Source organism: Furipterus horrens, unplaced genomic scaffold, assembly GCF_987537825.1.
Source record: "Furipterus horrens unplaced genomic scaffold, mFurHor1.1.pri manual_scaffold_4, whole genome shotgun sequence".
NCBI lineage: Eukaryota > Metazoa > Chordata > Mammalia > Chiroptera > Furipteridae > Furipterus > Furipterus horrens.
In genome coordinates, this window is record NW_028327174.1 from 19,812,591 (window position 1) to 19,830,103 (window position 17,513).

The following is a 17,513-nucleotide window of genomic DNA, read 5'->3' on the forward strand; positions in this document are numbered from 1 at the left end:
GAAACTTATAACTGACCTTTCCCAAATAAATGTGTCACTGAGAGAGAGAGAAAGGGAGAGAGATCAGAGGGTATTTTGTTTGGCAAGAAGGCAGTGAGGCTCAGAAACCGATTTGAGCTCATTAATAGACGCCTGGAAACATGCTAGGTTTCCCATCTCCTCCACCTCCCCGCACCCCCCCCCCCAACAAAGGCTGAAGCGCAGACGCCGGAGGATGAGTGTGCTGAGCTGCTTAGGCAATAGAAACTTCACATACACAACTGGGAAAGAAAAACCTGTAAGGCCGAAATCCAACGTGACTTCAAAGTTTTCAAAGATGCTACCCCGAAAGGGTTCGGCTGGCGACTGCACCTCGAAGTAAATAAAGCCGTAACTTGTCTCCCTCGGCAGCGCAGGGCTCGCCCCGCGGACGGCGGCTGCACAAAACCCCTCCTGTGCGGAGCAGCGGAAACTCCTAATGAGATTAGTTGGTGTGTGTGCAGACATTACTTAGCAATGACTAAAGGGGCTCTCTCTTCCTGCAGCAGCCAGTGGAAAATTCAGGGAACTTTTTCCCCCTGCAGCAGCAGAATCCCTTCAACCCTCTTCCCAGCCAACTCCAAAAACAACTCAGCCTCCCCCCAATCCCCCCTTCTCCCGGCTGGGGTGCTAGGGGGAGTTAAAGACCGGCCAGGGGCTTCCAAAAGCGGGAGGGTGGGAGGGGGCCCAGCGGGGAAGGGGCGGGGGACCTCTCCAACACTACAAAGGAAACTGTAAAAGGCACAAATACATAAACCTGAGAAGGAGCAAACCACAGTTTCTTTGTGAGCTCCTCTAGTGAGTCATTTTCAAGATGCTGTCTGCTGCCAGTTTCAAAGCGGAAGCGCATGGCAATTAGTCTTGCAGTTTCCAGACAAGCCAGAAACTCTCCCGACACTCGTTTTATTTTTTTTTTTCCGAAAAAGCCCCTTTTGCAGTTTCTGAAATAACATTTCTGGCCCCCACCCCCACCCGCCGCCTTACAGCAGCTTGTCCTCAGGATGATTCAGTTCAGAAGGCAGAAAACCAAGACCTCTCATTTTTCTTTTTTAACTCTTCAAAATTTTAATTTCCCCCTCCCCAAAAAGTTCCAGTTGCACTACAGGCCAACACTCCACTGGAAGCTGAAGAGGCGCTTCCTAAGGAGCCGGGGGCGACAAGACCATCTGCTGCCTGCCTTGTCCTCCAAATCAGTGTTTAGTAAAGACTCCGCCGGCTTTTAAAGGTCCGGCCGGGCGTGCGCCTGGGGCGGTGACCCGGGCGGGGGTCACCTGCAGAGCGAGTGGACTTAGCCCTGAACCTAGCCTCTCAGCTCCGCACGCCCTCCGACACCCCTCCACCCCAGTCTCCCAGAATCCGAGCAACGGTGCCCACTGCCACCCCGCAGGGCGCCCCAGCTGGCAGGTCAGCGGTGGTCCCGCCTCCAGGCAAGCAGCCTGCTCCAGTCACCGTTCCTCCCAAGGACCCCAAGTCTCACCGTCCCCCTTCTCCCTGAGCGCGCCTCTCCTCTGGGCTCTCAGCGCAGCCCCGGGGCCGGATGCTGCCAGCGCAGGGTCGCCGCAGCCCCCGGCTCGGCGCGCGGACGGGCGCGGAGCTCCCGCTGGGTGGGCGGCGGCACGGGCGCAGGAGCATCCCGGCTGTGTCCCCCGCCGCCCCCCCAAAAAAAACCCGCGCCCACCCCGCGGCGCCCACCGCCCAACCCCCACCAAGCCAAAGAAAAGACAGAAAAAAACACCCCCAACGAAACTTTGCAACTGTCCCAGCAACAGGCAGAAGCCCTGCTACCTACCCAGATGTGGGGGAGCTTTCAAGATCCTTCTTCGGGGGAATTTCTAGGAGGAACCGGGCGAAAGCCCCCGACTTTCCATGCTGACAGGCGTCTGCAGACGGTCTGTTGCTCTTGTAATGAGATCCTGATTTTTCCCCCCTCTTTTTTCTTTCTCTCACTCCTCTTTTTTTTTCCCCCTCTGGTGTGTGTGAGAGCAGGAAGTTGGAGCAGTCAGGCCGAGCCGGCTCACTTCCTTTACTGCATTATTCCCCAGGCGGTGTGCAGTCTGTGTAAACAGGCTTTTCCGCCCCGCGCCGCGCGCCCCGGCCGCGGCTGTGCGCCGGGGCTGGCCGCCCAGGCCCGCGCATACTCCGCCGCCTCTGCCCCGCGCGCTCGTCCGCACCGCGCCGCGCGTCCCCGCGCCCCCGCCCGCCGCGCGCCCCGCTTCCTGCTCGGCCACCCCAGGGGAGGAGCCACCAGACCCTAAGCGTCTCCTAGCGGCCGCAGCCCCTCCCCATGGGGGGCGGGGGTGCATCTCGGCCAGAAACCCAGGGAAGCCGCCCCCGAGACGGTGGGGCGACGACCTCGGTTTCAGCGGAACCCGGGTTCCCTCTTCTCCCCCGGGGGTCCCTGCGCTGCGGACAGCGCTGCGCACTGTAGTGGGGTCGAGCCTTGCCCACTTGGCCTTGGTGGGGAGGCCCGAAGTGGGGAGGCCGCTGAACTTGCTATTTTCCGTCCGCCGGGATGAAAGAGTTGTGTGGCAGGGGGCCATCAAGAGTGGGGTTCAGGATTTGGTTGCTTTGGAGAAAGGGCTGCTTTTATCGTGGGTGGGGGCGTGATGGTTTAGGATGAGAAGATAATGTTGGATGGGAAGAAAAGGAGGCACGGTTTTTGTCTGGGGATGGACACAGTTCCTGTCTGGGATTTAAAAAAAAAAAAAAAAAAAAAAAAGCCAGCGCTCAGCGTAGGGGGCCCACTTTGGGGAAAAGGATGAGAAGCCATAAACTGGAAGCCAGGATTTTCCAGAAAGAGACCTTTTTGGCCGTTCACTATGGCCTACCACAGGCCAACCCTTTCCTGCCCGCTAAGGAGCTCCGAAGGGGAGTGAGCGGCGACCACGGGGCCGAGGGACTGAGGCTTTGGAGGGAGGCCCTTGTGGTCCCAAAACTGGATTCCACGCCGCAGTCTCCTCCAGGGACGGCCTACCCGCCCGAGAGGGCTCGGGCCCAGCCCTGACGGGCGAGCTTGCCCACCGCCGAGGCGGAGAGGAAGGCGGAGAGTGCCGGTGAAAGAGGCCCTAACCCCATGCCCTGTGCTCCAACCGCAGCGACTCCCCTTCCTGAGCCCTCCATTTCTAAGCTCGAACCAGTAGCTCCCGAACTTGAGCGTGCACCAATACCCGGGGGTGGGGGCCGGCTCGTTAAAATACTGGTTGCCTAGCCTCAACCGCCTGAGTTCCCGACTCAGTGGGTGTGGGGACGTTTTCCACAGGGGCTAACTTCGGAATCACCTGGGGAGCGTTTCCAAAACAACTGACTTACAGACCCGACCCAAACCCATGAAGTCTGATCACCTGGGGGCAGAGCGTGAGCCCTTTTTAAAGGACCGTGTTCTAAGACTTCCTCCACTTATTTATTTATCTTTGTAATCTTTCAGAAAAGAGTATTTGTTTAACCAACTGTGGGCCTCTAAAGGCCGGGGTTGCATTTTGTATCTGGTTGTATTTCGTTAGAATCAGCCTCCCCCACCGCTCGCTCCTGTCCGAACACCTGACTCAGAGGACAGTCCAGTTCAAGACATTTGCTTCCTGGCTCGTGTCATTCACTGAGAGGTGTGACAAGGCCCACCAGACCTCTGAGAAGGGTGGAAAACCTGAGGGGTGTGGCGTGCGGGCAAGGTGGAGGTGCAGAGCTGGAGGAGAAGGTATGGGGAAGAAGGCTGTTGATCCACCCCTGATTTTCCACAGCTCATTTTCCACTTTAGGGATTATTGTTTTAATCCCTACTAGGCTTCTTCTGTCACTCAGCAGAGCTCACCCCGTGTCCCTGTATCATCCAGCTGGCTGTGGACTGGGAGATTGTAAACTTATTTTCCTTATCCAGGAGAAACAAATCTCACACACACAACACCACGTTGCTTTATTTTAAAAAATACATGACAAACCCAAACATACGTATATGTTAAACCAGTGGCTTTCATTGTACTGTATTATAGACTACTAATAAGTAAGACAGAATGGGTGAATGGATGTGTTTTTATCAGTCCATCTAATTGTTTTGAGGAAATGCCTTCTTGTTTGAAGCACTCTTGAAACACTGGGCAGCCTTAGCATTTCCCAGACCATATGAAGAACTCATGTTTTTTTGGTATTTTAGATTAGTGATTTTCAACCAATGTGCCACAACAGGGACACTGGTGTGCCACAAGAATTTTTAAAACATGCAATACCTGACTATTTAGTCAGGAGCACTGATCTCTCTTTCCCTGAGACTGTCAAATTAAAAAAAGACAACAGCCCACACAGCAATAGCTGTCTGGTGTGAATGCATCAAAATTATACCTACGTTTGTCAGATCGGCAAAAAAAAAAAATGTATTTTTTAGTGTGCTGCAGAATTTTAGTAATTAGTTTATATGTGCCATGAGATATATTTAAAAAGGTTGAAAATCTCTGTTGCAGGTTGTCCACACCAGCCCTTCATATGAATGTGTAATTCAGAGCTGACTCTTCTCTTCCTAAAAGCATGGTAATAACTTTTAGGCGTCCGCAACTTCTGTCCTTTGAATTTTAAGGGAGAACTGCTGTCTTAGCTTCGGCTGCTATTATGAATACCATAGACTGGGTGGCTTAAACAGCAGACATTTCTTTCTCACAGTTCTGGAGGCTGGGAAGCCTAAGATCAAGGTACCAGCAAATTTTATTCTTGATGAGGATCCTCTTCCTGGCTTGTAGATGACAACCTCTCACTATGTCCCCACATAGCCTTTCCTCAGTGTGCACATGTGGGTGGAGAGAGAGAAGGGCATTTTAAGGGCACTAATCTCATTATGAGAGCCCCACCCTCATGACCTCATCAAAACCAAATTATCCCCCAAAGTCCCCACCTCCTAATACCATCACATTGGGAGTCAGGGCTTCAATGTGAATTTTGGGGAGGCACAAACATTCAGTCCACAACACCTGGTATTTGTTTTTCATGATTTCCTTCCCACTATCAAAAAGCAGCCAAGAGGTGTGGCACTTAGTATTATATGATCCACACTCCTCTTTCTGTGCTTTTGTTGTAAAACAAGAGTTAGGATTGGATGGGTTATTAGTAAGATTTCTTTAGGAGCCCTTTATAGCAGGTGACCAGGCGTAGGTCATTCATTTTGCTGGCCAAGAAAGAGTGGGACTGTCTCAGCTTTCATAAGAACAGCAGGGATCATACCAGAGGTTGAAGTTAGTGTGATGTGCTGGAGCCAGGTGCTTGGGGCAGGGGGGAGGATGGTCAGTCCAACTAAACTCTGTGGATGAAGAGTGGAGGAGGGCGGGTTGTCCAGAAGAAAATCAAAGCCCTGGTTCCAAAAGGAAAAGTGTATTCACTTTTGCTGGGAAAATACTATGTAACAAACAACCCCAACACTCAGTGGCTTCCAACAACAGATCCGTTTGGGTTGGCTGGATTCAGGTCTGTTTTGTTAGTTTTCTTATTCTGGGGCCCAGACTGAATTTAGAATAGGCAGTTCTCCAGGAGGGCAGGAACTCAAGAGAAGTGGAGGAGACACACGATGCCTCTTAAAACTTCTGCTTGAGACTAACACACGCTCAATATGACTCACAATCTATTGAAGAAAGCAAGTCGTATGGCCAAGTCTAAAATCAGTGGGACAGGGAGAAGGACAGGGACGGGAGAAGGGGGGAATTCTGAACAAATAATACAACCTGCCACAAGACATGGATGCTGAGTATACAAAACAGCACATCTCAGGTCCCTCGTAATTTAACATTACGTAATATAAAACAGAATGGGGCACTATGAAAGGTAAAAAAAAATAAAATAAAGTAAAATAATAATAATAATGATAATAATATTAATACAACCCTGGCTGGTGTGGCTCAGTGGATTGAGCACCAGCTTGTGAACCAAAGGATCGCCACTTCAATTCCCAGTCAGGGCACATGCCTGGGTTGTAGGCCAGGTCCCCTGTTGGGGGTGCACAAGAGGCAACCACACATTGATGTTTCTCTCCTTCTCTTTCTTCCTCCCTTCCCCCCTCTCTAAAAATAAATAAATAAAGTATTTTAAAAAATAATAATAATATAGATGGATGAGAAGGCATGATTAGATGGGACAGGGGGAATGAAATTTAGAATCTATCAAACTAAAATATTCTAGAACATGGTAGAACAAGTAATATATGAAACTTACTTATGGGTATTAAATTTATAAATTGATGAGTTTTGGTAGAAATTCAAAAGCGGTTTGCCATCATTAATTACTTTGAGGATTGCCTCAATACTGAGGGAATAAGGGTGTAAGTTGGGAATGGGTAGCCAAAGCATGATGGGAAGGTCACCCACTCTGGTGGGAAGTATGCATTTGGAAGCAGGTATTTGGGGATCCCGTCCCATACTGACTTATTCTAGCTATGTGACCTTGACTAAGTAACTCACCCTCTATGAGCCTGAGAAAGCACCAGCTTTTACTGATTTTTTACAGTGAATGCCAATTTTACATTAAAACAATATGGTACAGAGTAGGATTCAAAAACTTTCCTGATCTTCTTTTGAAAGAGTATTTAAAAGAAATTTATAGACTTGCGGGCAGGCCCTGTGGGAGCCTGCATTCTCCCTTCTGTGTTGTTAGAGGTCATTCAGTGGGCACATTTGAGAAGCATTAATTTGGACCCTCGTTTTGGCCCTCAGGCTAGTCATTCAAAGGCCAGGGTGAACAACCTATAGCCCACAGGGCTGGCCACCTGTTTCGATGTGACTTTCAATTGAAGAAAAATTGATTTTTTCTTCTTTAAAAGAAAATTTTAACTGTGGTAAAAAATATAACATAAAATTTACCATCTTAATCTAAGTATATGGTGCAGTAACATGTTAGGTACATTCGCATTGTTTTTGTACAACCAATCTATACAACTTTTTCATCTTACAAAACTGAAATCCTGTACCCCTTAAACACAACTCCCCATTACTTCTTATCCTAGCCCTAGCAAACATCATCCTGCTTATTGTTTTCGTAAATTTGACTACTTTAGATACCTCATATAAAGGGAATCATGCAGTATTTATCTCTCTGGCTTGTTTCACTTAGCATAACGTTCTCAAGTTTCATCCGTGTTGTAGCATGTGACAGGATTTCCTTCCTTTTCAGGGCTCAATAATATTCCATTGTACGTCTATATCAGAATTTTTAAAACCATTCATCTGTTGATGGACATCTGGGTGGCTTCTACATCTTGGTTATTGTGAACAATAAGAATTTACATTTTTAAATGGTTAAAAACAAATCAAAGGAAAAACGATATTTTGTACCATGTAAAATTATACGAAATTCAAATTTGTATTCACAAATAAAGCTTTATGGGAACAGAGCCGCGCTCAGGCGCTTGCACGTTATCTAATGCTGCCTTTGCACTACAAGGGCGTGGTTGAACAGTTATGACAGAGTCCATATGGTCTATAAAACTGAAAACATTTACTTCTGGCTCTTTATAGAAGAAGTATGTCAACCCTGGCATAGGCCATCGGAGACAAGTGAGATTCTGTCCTGTTTATTAGTTTGATTTAAACCGCATTTCCCCCCTTATTCTAGAAATGGTCCTTCCTTGCCATATTGGGGAAAAACCTTGGTGTCTTTAACAAATGTCACATCCAGGAACTTTGTCTTCGAAGGAAATTAATTCATCGTGCTTTATTTAATTCTTCTTATTTGGTTTTCCGATGAGGTGCAGAATAACTGCCTTGTATTGTCCCCATCCCTGAGACAGCCTTTCAAGCCTTCCTCTGGTCTCTGAACAGATCTGAGCCTTTGTCTCTGATGACTCCTAGCCATAGTCACACATCACAACCACACATACCAGGGCCTCACCCCTGACATTCTGAGGTTGAGCTCAGGAATCAGTATTTATCTAAAGTTCTACCCAGGCAATCTCTCTCTTCATGAAACCCTTGTAAATATATTACTCATCCTTTAGATTCAGCCCACCTCCTCCAAGCAGTCTTCCAAGATCCACCGGATAAAGTACATGGCCCATTTCCCCTGCACTCTCACTGCATAATGTTTGAACCTTAGGGCTTAACGTTCCTTACATGCCTATCACCCCCCATGCACCCCATATCTAAATCCCTAATGCCTGCCCCAAAAGTAGTAACATTTTTTGTTAAATCAATCAATTCATCAATAATAAAAGGAATGACATAAATTTTAAAAATTTAACTGATGTTGTCTAGTACTAATTGAGACATATGAACTATCACCAGGAGGCAGAACAATTAATGATGTTTGGAAGGAAGTAAAACTGGTTCCAGTAAAGGGATTAAGAAGTTCAAGTTGGCGTTACAAAGTAATCATGAGAATGTGACATATACTCAATAATATTGTAATAACTGTGGTGCCAGGTGGGTATTAGACTTACCGGGAGGGATCACGTAGTAAGTTACGTAAATGTCTAACCACTGTGCTCTACACCTGAAACTAACATAATACAGGGGTAGCAAAAGTAGGTTCACAGTTTTAATACAAGAAAATAATACAAGAATAAGCTGTTTCACGTACTCACAACTGTAAACCTCCTTTTGCCCGTGCCTGTATTTATGTCAACGGTAACTGAAAACAAATTTTTTTAAAAACAGCCTAATTCCAAGCTTCAGATTTTTTTAAAATTCAAAACTGATTGAAATTCATGAACACTCTGTGTCCCTGCACTCGCCCCAAATCCACATTGTACCATTAGAAAGGAAGGGAGATGAAAACATGGAAATAGGGTGTCACAAGTCCCAAAACTGTGAGTCACTGCGGTGGTTTCCAGGACGAATATACCTGAGAAGTGGTCTTGACCATCTGCTGGTCAAAATCAAACACTGTCATACAAGGGACACCCATCCATAGTTATAGGGCCTCAGGTACCCACAGGCCTATGAGGCGATGGTTGTAATTTAAGGTGGAGGGGAAGAGAGAAGCACCATTCTGCAGCTGTGTTCAGGAATCCTGAGCCATGGTTCAGAGATCAAGGAAGCTGGGGCACCATCATGCTATTGAACTAGTTTTAAATTAACCAACTTCTGTAGGCTCTGAGGACAGAAGGGGAGAAGTTTCTCTACCCTGGAAAGTGTCAGTGAGAATTCTTAAGAGGGGATCAGATGTGGTAACATCACATTCATCCCCTTTCTTCCCACAACACTGTGTATTTCATGACGAAATGTCATGGATACTCAAGAAACAAAAATAATTATTATTAGAAAGCGTGTCTAATGCCTTAGAGTCTAAAATGTGCCGTTAAATAGGTCATTTCGGCTGGTCCCTCAATGGTATGAATCCTGTTTTACATTTGACAATGGAGGAGCAGAGAGATATTAAGCCATGTACGGGTTCAAGGTCACACAGTGTGTGATGGGATTGGGATTGAAATCCAGGTTTTCTGATGGAGATCCAAATCCTTTCCACCGGTCTTTGCTGTGTTGCAATAAAGGATGACAGAGAGTAAAGAGAAAGAACCCAGGAGGAAGAGGCAGAGAAACTACATGGAACGGCAGGTTCCTTCACTAACTTGTTCCATTGCCTTCCTTGGATTCAGCCTCTTCCCCTGTAAAACTGTAAACCCAGGGCATAGGACCAGAGAGTGTCTAAGACCCTGACATGCTGTGTAGGTCTTGGATGATTCTCAGCATGGCTCACCTCCTACTAGTTATTCATAGCACTTTTGTCTAGGAAGCCCATGGTCCCAGAAACTGCTCAGCATAAGGCTGGGGCATATGAATCTGCCACTGAGAGCAGAAAATTGAACACTTTGTCCCGACCTACAGTAGGTAATTAAGTTCACAGTTAAACCGAATACATACATATATGGACTTGAAACAGGTTTCACAAAAACAATCATTCTTTTTTTTTTTTTTTTTTTTTGACGTTCACTGTTTTATTTGTTTGGAAAATGTTGGTTGCAGGCCACTGATTTGAGTTCACGAGTCATGAATGGTTTGAGATGCACAGACTGGGAAGCTGAAAGCGGAGGGTTGTTGGTGGGGACAGAGCGTGGAAAGACGGGATCACAGAAGCCAGATGAGGCCTTCAGGAGAACTGGCATGCTATCAAAGCGAGCGTATTTGGCTGTATATACGCGAGTCAGTATCCTTCACACCACCCTACATTTTCACGTTGTCTACCATTTCACCAAGCACTTTCGCAGCTCTGTCTTCCCCAAATGTGATGTTTAAAAGACACGTTTGAATGTCCTAGCTTTGTTTATCACTGGCTTGATTTATCAGCCAGTCAGGCAACAAATTTCTTGAGGAGCATTCACTGTGCACAGAGCCAGCTGCTGTACTTACCCGGGTGGGACATGTGCTGTTTTTAAGGTGGGCACATAACAAGGTCAGGGTGTCACCAGGAAAAGGCTGATTCAGCTGGTGGTCCTTGGATAGCACCACGCTGGTGATGGTCTGAGCCTGAGCTGACAGGTTGGTACAGGGAACTAACTACACCTCTGAGCGTAGCCGTTGGCCTTGGGCCTCACCACACAAAGCCTCATATTTAGCTCTGATAGTATCACCAAATGATCTTATTCGTACAGTACAGAGACAGCTTGACAAAACTGAAAGTAGAAGGTGGTCATCACATAACTTTGTTTTTTTTTTTTAAATCCTCACCCAAAGATAGGTTTATTGATTTTAGAGAGAGAAAGTGGCAGAGGGGAGGAGAGAAACATTGATTGGTTGCAATCTAGGTATGTGCCCTGACCGGGGATCAAACCCGCAACCATGTGGTGCACAGAATGATGCTCCAACCAACTGAGCAACCCAGCCAGCACCATCACATATCTTTAAATGTGCATCCCATCTTTAAATGGCACCGAAAACTGATGTTTGTGTAGGTCCTTAATGATAGTGTCACTAGCACAATAATATTGCATTGTGCTTTGTATATTAACAATTAAAATACACCACAAGATTTATAACTGTCTTTTGTTTAGTTTTTAATATACCTGGACCCTAAAAAATTGGCAGTGGACTATACCTTGCTCAACTTTGAGAGGCCCAACCCACCAGGAAAGACCAGATTCTTGGCGACACAATTTTCTTGGAACATCTGCAAGTGAATTTACTTCTAATGGAGAGCATTCCTTTCTCAAAATGAATGGCATGCTTGCCTCTCCTGTCCAGAGGACCCCTTAGGTAACCAGGAAGCCAAATTAACATTTGAGAATTCGTTGCTTGGTGAACAATAAGGACAGCACCATGAAGTGAAAATCTTACCATAAAAGGTCCTCTCTGAAGACCAGAAAGTACCCATTTCCCACACACCGTGTCCCCCATTCCACTGGACAGGCAAGCCAGGAATGGCCTTTCTGTTTGTGCTCTGTTCCTGACCATTCTTTCTTTAGATGTTAAGCTCCAGTCAGGTAGCTCCTCCAGGAGACCTTGAAGAGGCTGTTGTTTTTCACTACATGTGAATTTAATTAGTTTCCTTTTTTGAGAGAGAACTTACAAACCCCAGGTTGAACTCCCCTCTAGGCTCCACACACTCCCAACATGACATAGTACAAAAGAGACACTGTGCCTGACCTTGAGGATTTACCAAACTAAAAGGGCAGGTTAAACCAAGAAACCTGTCATAAACAAACGAATTGGAAACAGCACAGTTCCGTTCAACAGCCTAGGCTCGCATTCCAGCCCTGTAGTGTGATTTTGGGAAAAACAATCTCCTGGCTTGAAAATGGTAGCCCTGAGGTGTGGCTCGGTTGGTTGGAGCGTTGTTCCATAAATGAAAGGTTGAACCGAAAGGTTGTGGACTTGATTCCCAGCCAGGGCACATACCTAGGTTGCAGGTTCAATCCCCAGTCTGGGTGTGTATAGGAGGCAACCAATCTCTGTGTCTCTGTCTCTAAAAATCAATAAAAATATATCCCCAGGTGAGGATAAAAACATAAATATAAATTTAAAATGGTAGACCTGAGGTGGTGGGTGGTTCAAAAAAACCTCTCCTGACTGGAACCCATTCATTCATTCATCATCAGTGTCAGGAACTACGACACAACCAAATGGCAAGAGGAGTGATACATGACTCCTGCCTTCAAGGAACTTCCAGTCTCTAAAATTTCACCCTTCAATACACTCTTCAATACACGATGATAATCAGAAAAATTTATTAGTATGGGGGTGGCACGACTCCCACAGTGGATTTTGATGGTCTTAGGTTCGAATTCAGTTCTGTGACTGCGGGCAAGGTCCTTTAGAGGTTCTGTCTCCGTTTCCACACTCATAGAATGGGCATTAACAAAATCTCCTTTGAAGCACTGGGAGAATTAGAGCTAAAATACAGAAAGTAGCCCACACAGTTAGCATTCAGTAAACCATCTTCCCAATTTCCGTTTTGACCCTCAGCATCCAAGGAGCCAGACTGATCTTTTAAAAACGTAGATTGGGTCATACGACTTAGAACATGCCCACTCAAATACATAGACTCTTATCTTGGCCTACAAGGCACTGCATGCTTTGTCTGGCCTCTGCCTCCCTTCCTGCTCTGTCTCCTTCTCCTCTCCTCACCACTCCCTTCAAGAAACCTGTCCCTCCTCTGGTCTCTCATATAAGCTAAATTGGTGCCAACCACAGGGCCTTGGCTCTCTTCATTTCCATGAAGAGCTATTGGTTCCTCACCAGACGGGGATCAGCTCAAATATCATGTCGTCAAAGAGGCCTTTCCTGACCAAAGCTCCCCCAGTCTAATTGCTGCTATCACATTTTCCTGTTTACTTTTTATAACATCGGTCTCTCGTTCTCTTATTTGTTTTCTTGTGTATCCTCTGTCCTACCTCCCTTGAGAATGTAAATCCCCCAGGGCAGAGTTCTGGTTTCTCTCATTCACTATATCCCCCAAACTGAGGCAGTGTCTGACACACAACAGGAGCGCCATAAATATGTTTTGAATGTATGTTGTTGTCATATTACCATTATCACTGGGTGGTTGAATTTATCTGAGGAAAGCTTACACAGGTTGTGTCTGAATCTTGAGCCCAATGACAAATCTATTTGGCCTGATACACAGGAATTAGGAGGAAGGAGGATGTGGATCCTGGAGGGGATCTCCCTTTTTTTTAATCCTCACCTGAGGACAGATTTTACTAATTTTTTTTTTTTTTTTTTTTTGAGGGAGAGAGAGATGGGGGTAGGGAGAGAGAGAGAAATGTTATGTGAGAGAGAAATATCAATCGGTTGCTTCCCACATGCCACCAGACCTAGGATAGAACCCAAAACTTAGGTATGTGCCCTGACCAGGGATTTAACCCACAACCCTTCAGTTCACAGTACCATGCTCTGACCAATCAAGCCACACCAACAGGGCTTGAGGGGACCTTTTAATGCAATATAAAGGGCTCTGGATTTGGAGCTAAGAGGTGTGAAATCTAGGCCTAATTTTATCTTAAGCTCCTTCTGTTCCTTAACATCTCAGGCCTTAGTTTCTTCATATGCATCGTTTTTTAAAAGGATGAACAAATTGGGCCTTAAAAGTTCCCCTCCCACCAACTCTGAAATTGTGTGCCTTTAGGACCCAGTGTTTTTGAGGACGCCCAGAAGTATGTGCATGAGATGGGAAAGCTGCTGAGAAGGGGGGATGGGTGAGCCCCTCTGTTGCAGACCCCACAGATCCTCTCACCAACCTCCTGATCTTCTCCGCAGCCAGACCTACCTGCACCATTTCGCTTCCCCAGCAAGGTTGGGAGCATGCCAGCCACTCACAGGATATTGCTGACTGAGTGAGTAAATGTCCCCTGGAACCGGCAGAGACGGGCAACTGACAACTCAGTTACTCAGAAGGAAGGACCACTGAGTCGCCAAGCCACTTATTGTCTTACACAGTGTCCTCCAAGCCAAGTCGTAATAAAAGATAGCAAAAAGTTTAATCTCTAGTAGGACCAAGAAAACAACACAGCAAAGGGAAGGCCTTGGGGTCAACAGCTGGGGGCGGAGGGGAGGAAATGAAACAGTCATATAACCTTTGCTTGGGTTCTCTGCAGCACACCCCAGCACACAACTGAAAGACATGATAGTCTGATTCCTTTTTCAGAGCAATAAAATCGGATTCTAGAATATCAGCTATAATGGTGGCTGTATCAGCTATCTACTCCTATGTAACAAACCACCACTTACTGGGGTAAAGCAACATTTACATTTGCTCATAATTCTGTGGATCAGCCATGTTGGCTGGGCTCAGCAGAGCGGTTTCTCTGCTGGATCGCTCCTGTGACTGTGTGCATCTGGCAACTTAACTGGGGTTGGATGGTTCAGATGGCTTCCTGCACATGTCTGGTGCCTGGTGCTGGCTCCTGACTGAGCCTCTCTCTCCACAAGGTCTTTTCTCCTCAAGGACGTTAGCCTAGCTTGTTCACATGGCCACAGCATCATTCCAAGCTGCAAGACCTCTTAATGCTTATATGAACATAATGTCACTTGTACTTCATTCTGTTAATCAAAGTAAGTCCAGCTTCCAGCGGAGAGGAAATACACTCCACCTTTTGATAGGAGAGAAAGCAAAAATTACACTGCAAAGGACGCATACATGCAGGCATGGGAGAAATTGTGGTCATCTTTGTAAACATTCTACTGCAGAGGACTGGAGGCTCATGTAGTCTTCTCATTAGAAACACATGGAGACTAGATATACATCGGCTAAGTGACTTGGTCAAGTTCAGAGAGGTAGAGGCACATCCAGAATAGGAACCCAGGTCTCCTGCATCTTAGGCCAATGTTTACACAATTCAGGGACCTCATCCACCTGCAGCCTCTATCTTCGTTCTCCAGACCTAGTGACAGAGCCAGCCTTTGGAGCCAGGCAGGCTTCCTTCTATGGATTAGCTGACCATACAAGCACGGCACCAGGGCTCTGTCTCCAGGGCTGGCTGCAGCTGCCTTAGTTCTGTGAGTCTCCTTAATAGGAAAGCGGATTCCACCCCACCTTCTGGTCCCTTGTAAGCCTTTTGAGCTCCGAGGCCATTGCTAGATTTGACAGCAAATCTCACTCCACTGGGTTCGGTTACAGCCATTTGATAAATGAATGCTTTCTTGTCATGGTAGTTTTCAAGGCAATATGTCTCTAGTGTATCTTGGAAGGGTAGTAAACCAATCTGTTAGACACAATATGACTATGAAGAATTATTTTGCCAAAATAGTTTTTCAAAGGGAAGGCTAGAGAGAAGAATAATAATCATATACCATTTATTGAGCTTTAATTACATCCAGACACGGGTCTTAGCATTCACGTTCATTTAGTTCTCATAACTACCACATACGTGATATAGGTATTATGACTATCCCCACTTCTAAAAATGTCTTTCAAATGTCCACTTTCCAAATCCAAGGTCGCATTTACAATCTTTAATCTTTTCACCTCTGCAAAATTTGAAAATTCTTTATTCATTCATTCATTCATCCACCCATGTATTCAATTAGATGACAAGACCTTGTCTAGGTGCAGGTGATGTAGCAGCAAATGAGTCAGAAACATTTCTTGCACTCATGGACCTTCCTGTTTAGTGGGATGGACAGGCACTGAATAAGTAGCAGCCACTTGGATAGTGTTGCAGAGAGGGAAGCCATCTGAAAAGTGAGTCTCTCTTCCCTTGGTTTCTGGACATTGAAACTCCAGATTCTAGCTCCTATTTCTCTGACCACTTCTTTGCTGATTCCTTTTCCTCTATATGCCCTCTAAATTCTGGCATTCACCAAGGATGTGTCCCTATAGTTCTTTCTTTCTCCTCTCTTGGTGATGAAGGCAACAGTCCTCTGTTGACATGAGAACATCCATACCTGTAGAGAATTTGTATATGTTTATTTGAGCCCAAGTGAGGATATATGCCAGGAGCAAGTTCTCAAATGCTCCTAAGAATGACAGTTTTGCAGCTTCTTTTATGCATTTAAAATTAAGGAAGATTACATAAAGCTGGGAGGAAGCAGATATTGGATTACAGGATAGTAAATAAGATTATGTACTTTATTGGGGAGACACAAACATTTAGTCTATGGGAGTTGGTAACTAACAGAAGGAAGAATGCAAAGCAGCAGCACACAATTGCACCAGAGTAGAACTCTGACATCGTAAGAGATGGTGACTCTGGGCAGGTAAAAAGGGGTGCCTATTTAGTTAGGAAAAGGAACTCCATTTTCTTCCTTTTTGTTGAATTTACTGGGGTGACACTGGTAAACAAAATTATACAGGTTTCAGGTGTGCAATTTCACAACACATCACCTGTACATTGTAGTGTGTGTGCACCACCCCAAGTAAAGACCCAATCCCCAGTGTGGTGGCATTGGGAAGTAGGGCCTCTGGGAGGTAATTAGGTCATGAGGATAGAACCCTCATAATGGGATTAGTGCCCCTACAAGAGGAGACACCAGAGAGAAAATCTCTCAGCCATGTGAGAATACCGCAAGACAGTGGCTGTCTAAGTGCCAGGGAGAGGGCTCTCACCGGAGCCCTGCCACGGCAGACACCCTGATCTTGGACTTCTAGCCTTCCGAACTGTGAGAGATCAATGTTGTTTAAGCCACCCAGCCCGTGAGATCTTATTAGAGCAACCAGAACTAAGACACCAATCTTGGTGTCCTGGGCTAAATTGTGTTTATGCCCCAAATTCATATGTTGAAGTCCTAACCCCTCAGTAATAGAGATTTGAAGATAGGGTCCTTAAGGAGTAATAAGGTTAAGTAAAGTCTTTAGGGTGGGCTTTAATCTAATATGACAGGTGTCTTATAAGAAGTGGAAATTAGGACACAAACACACACAAAGAGATGTCCATGTGAAAACACCGGGAGAAGACGGCCATGTTTTCAATACAAGCCAAGGAGAGGGACTCTAAGAAGAAACCAATTCTACTTATACCTTGATCCTGAACTTCTAGTCTCCAGATTGTGAGAAAATAAATTTCAGTTGTTTGAAAAAAATGATTCTGTTTCCTCAAGTATGTCGACTTAGAGGCAATGGGCAGGGCTTGCTTAAAAACCTCCCACTAAGGAAGATATAGGCCTGGGGTGTGACTATCCACCATGACTTTTCCAGTTAGGAATTTATGATCAGATCACCCTGTGAGGTTACTTTCCATAGCATCCCCTTTTTTTGTCCATACGTTTTGCTTCAGTCATCAACTCCGGTTTGGATCTTGCCTTCTTCTCTCAGACTTGATACGTTTATCTGGGAGCTCTCCTGCACTCCATGGCTCCACCACTGGCCAAGGGCTTCCAGACTTGTTCTCCAGTTGCCTTACCTTTCCAGCTCCCTACAGAATATCATCATCAACTTACACAGAATCACACCTTGGTCATTCATACGGAATATTTTTATTTCTGCCTTCAGCTACCCTAGCCTTTTCAGCTGGCTAAAACCACATTCACCTTCAGGACACAGCTCACAGCCAGCTCCTTCCAGAAAGCCCACCCCACCCTCTTCAGGTGGAGCCAGTCTCTTATTCCTCTGAACTGTTCTCAGATTTCCTCCCGGCCACTCCCATATTTATCATCTTCTAGAACA

The 17,513-nt window shown here is 45.9% G+C and overlaps 2 protein-coding genes across 2 annotated transcripts in view; one reads left to right on the top strand and one right to left on the bottom strand.

The window, feature by feature from the left end:
• Positions 1 to 2,179, bottom strand: part of ELK3 (ETS transcription factor ELK3) — a 67,758-nt gene extending 65,579 nt beyond the window's left edge. Inside the window, exon 1 of the mRNA XM_090272664.1 lies at positions 1,808 to 2,179. The gene's annotated coding sequence lies outside the window, so the exon portion shown is untranslated. The remainder of the gene's footprint in view (positions 1 to 1,807) is intronic.
• The window catches only part of CDK17 (cyclin dependent kinase 17), a 397,794-nt gene that overhangs the window by 154,870 nt on the left and 225,411 nt on the right, over positions 1 to 17,513 (top strand). The gene's annotated exons all lie outside the window — the stretch shown is intronic.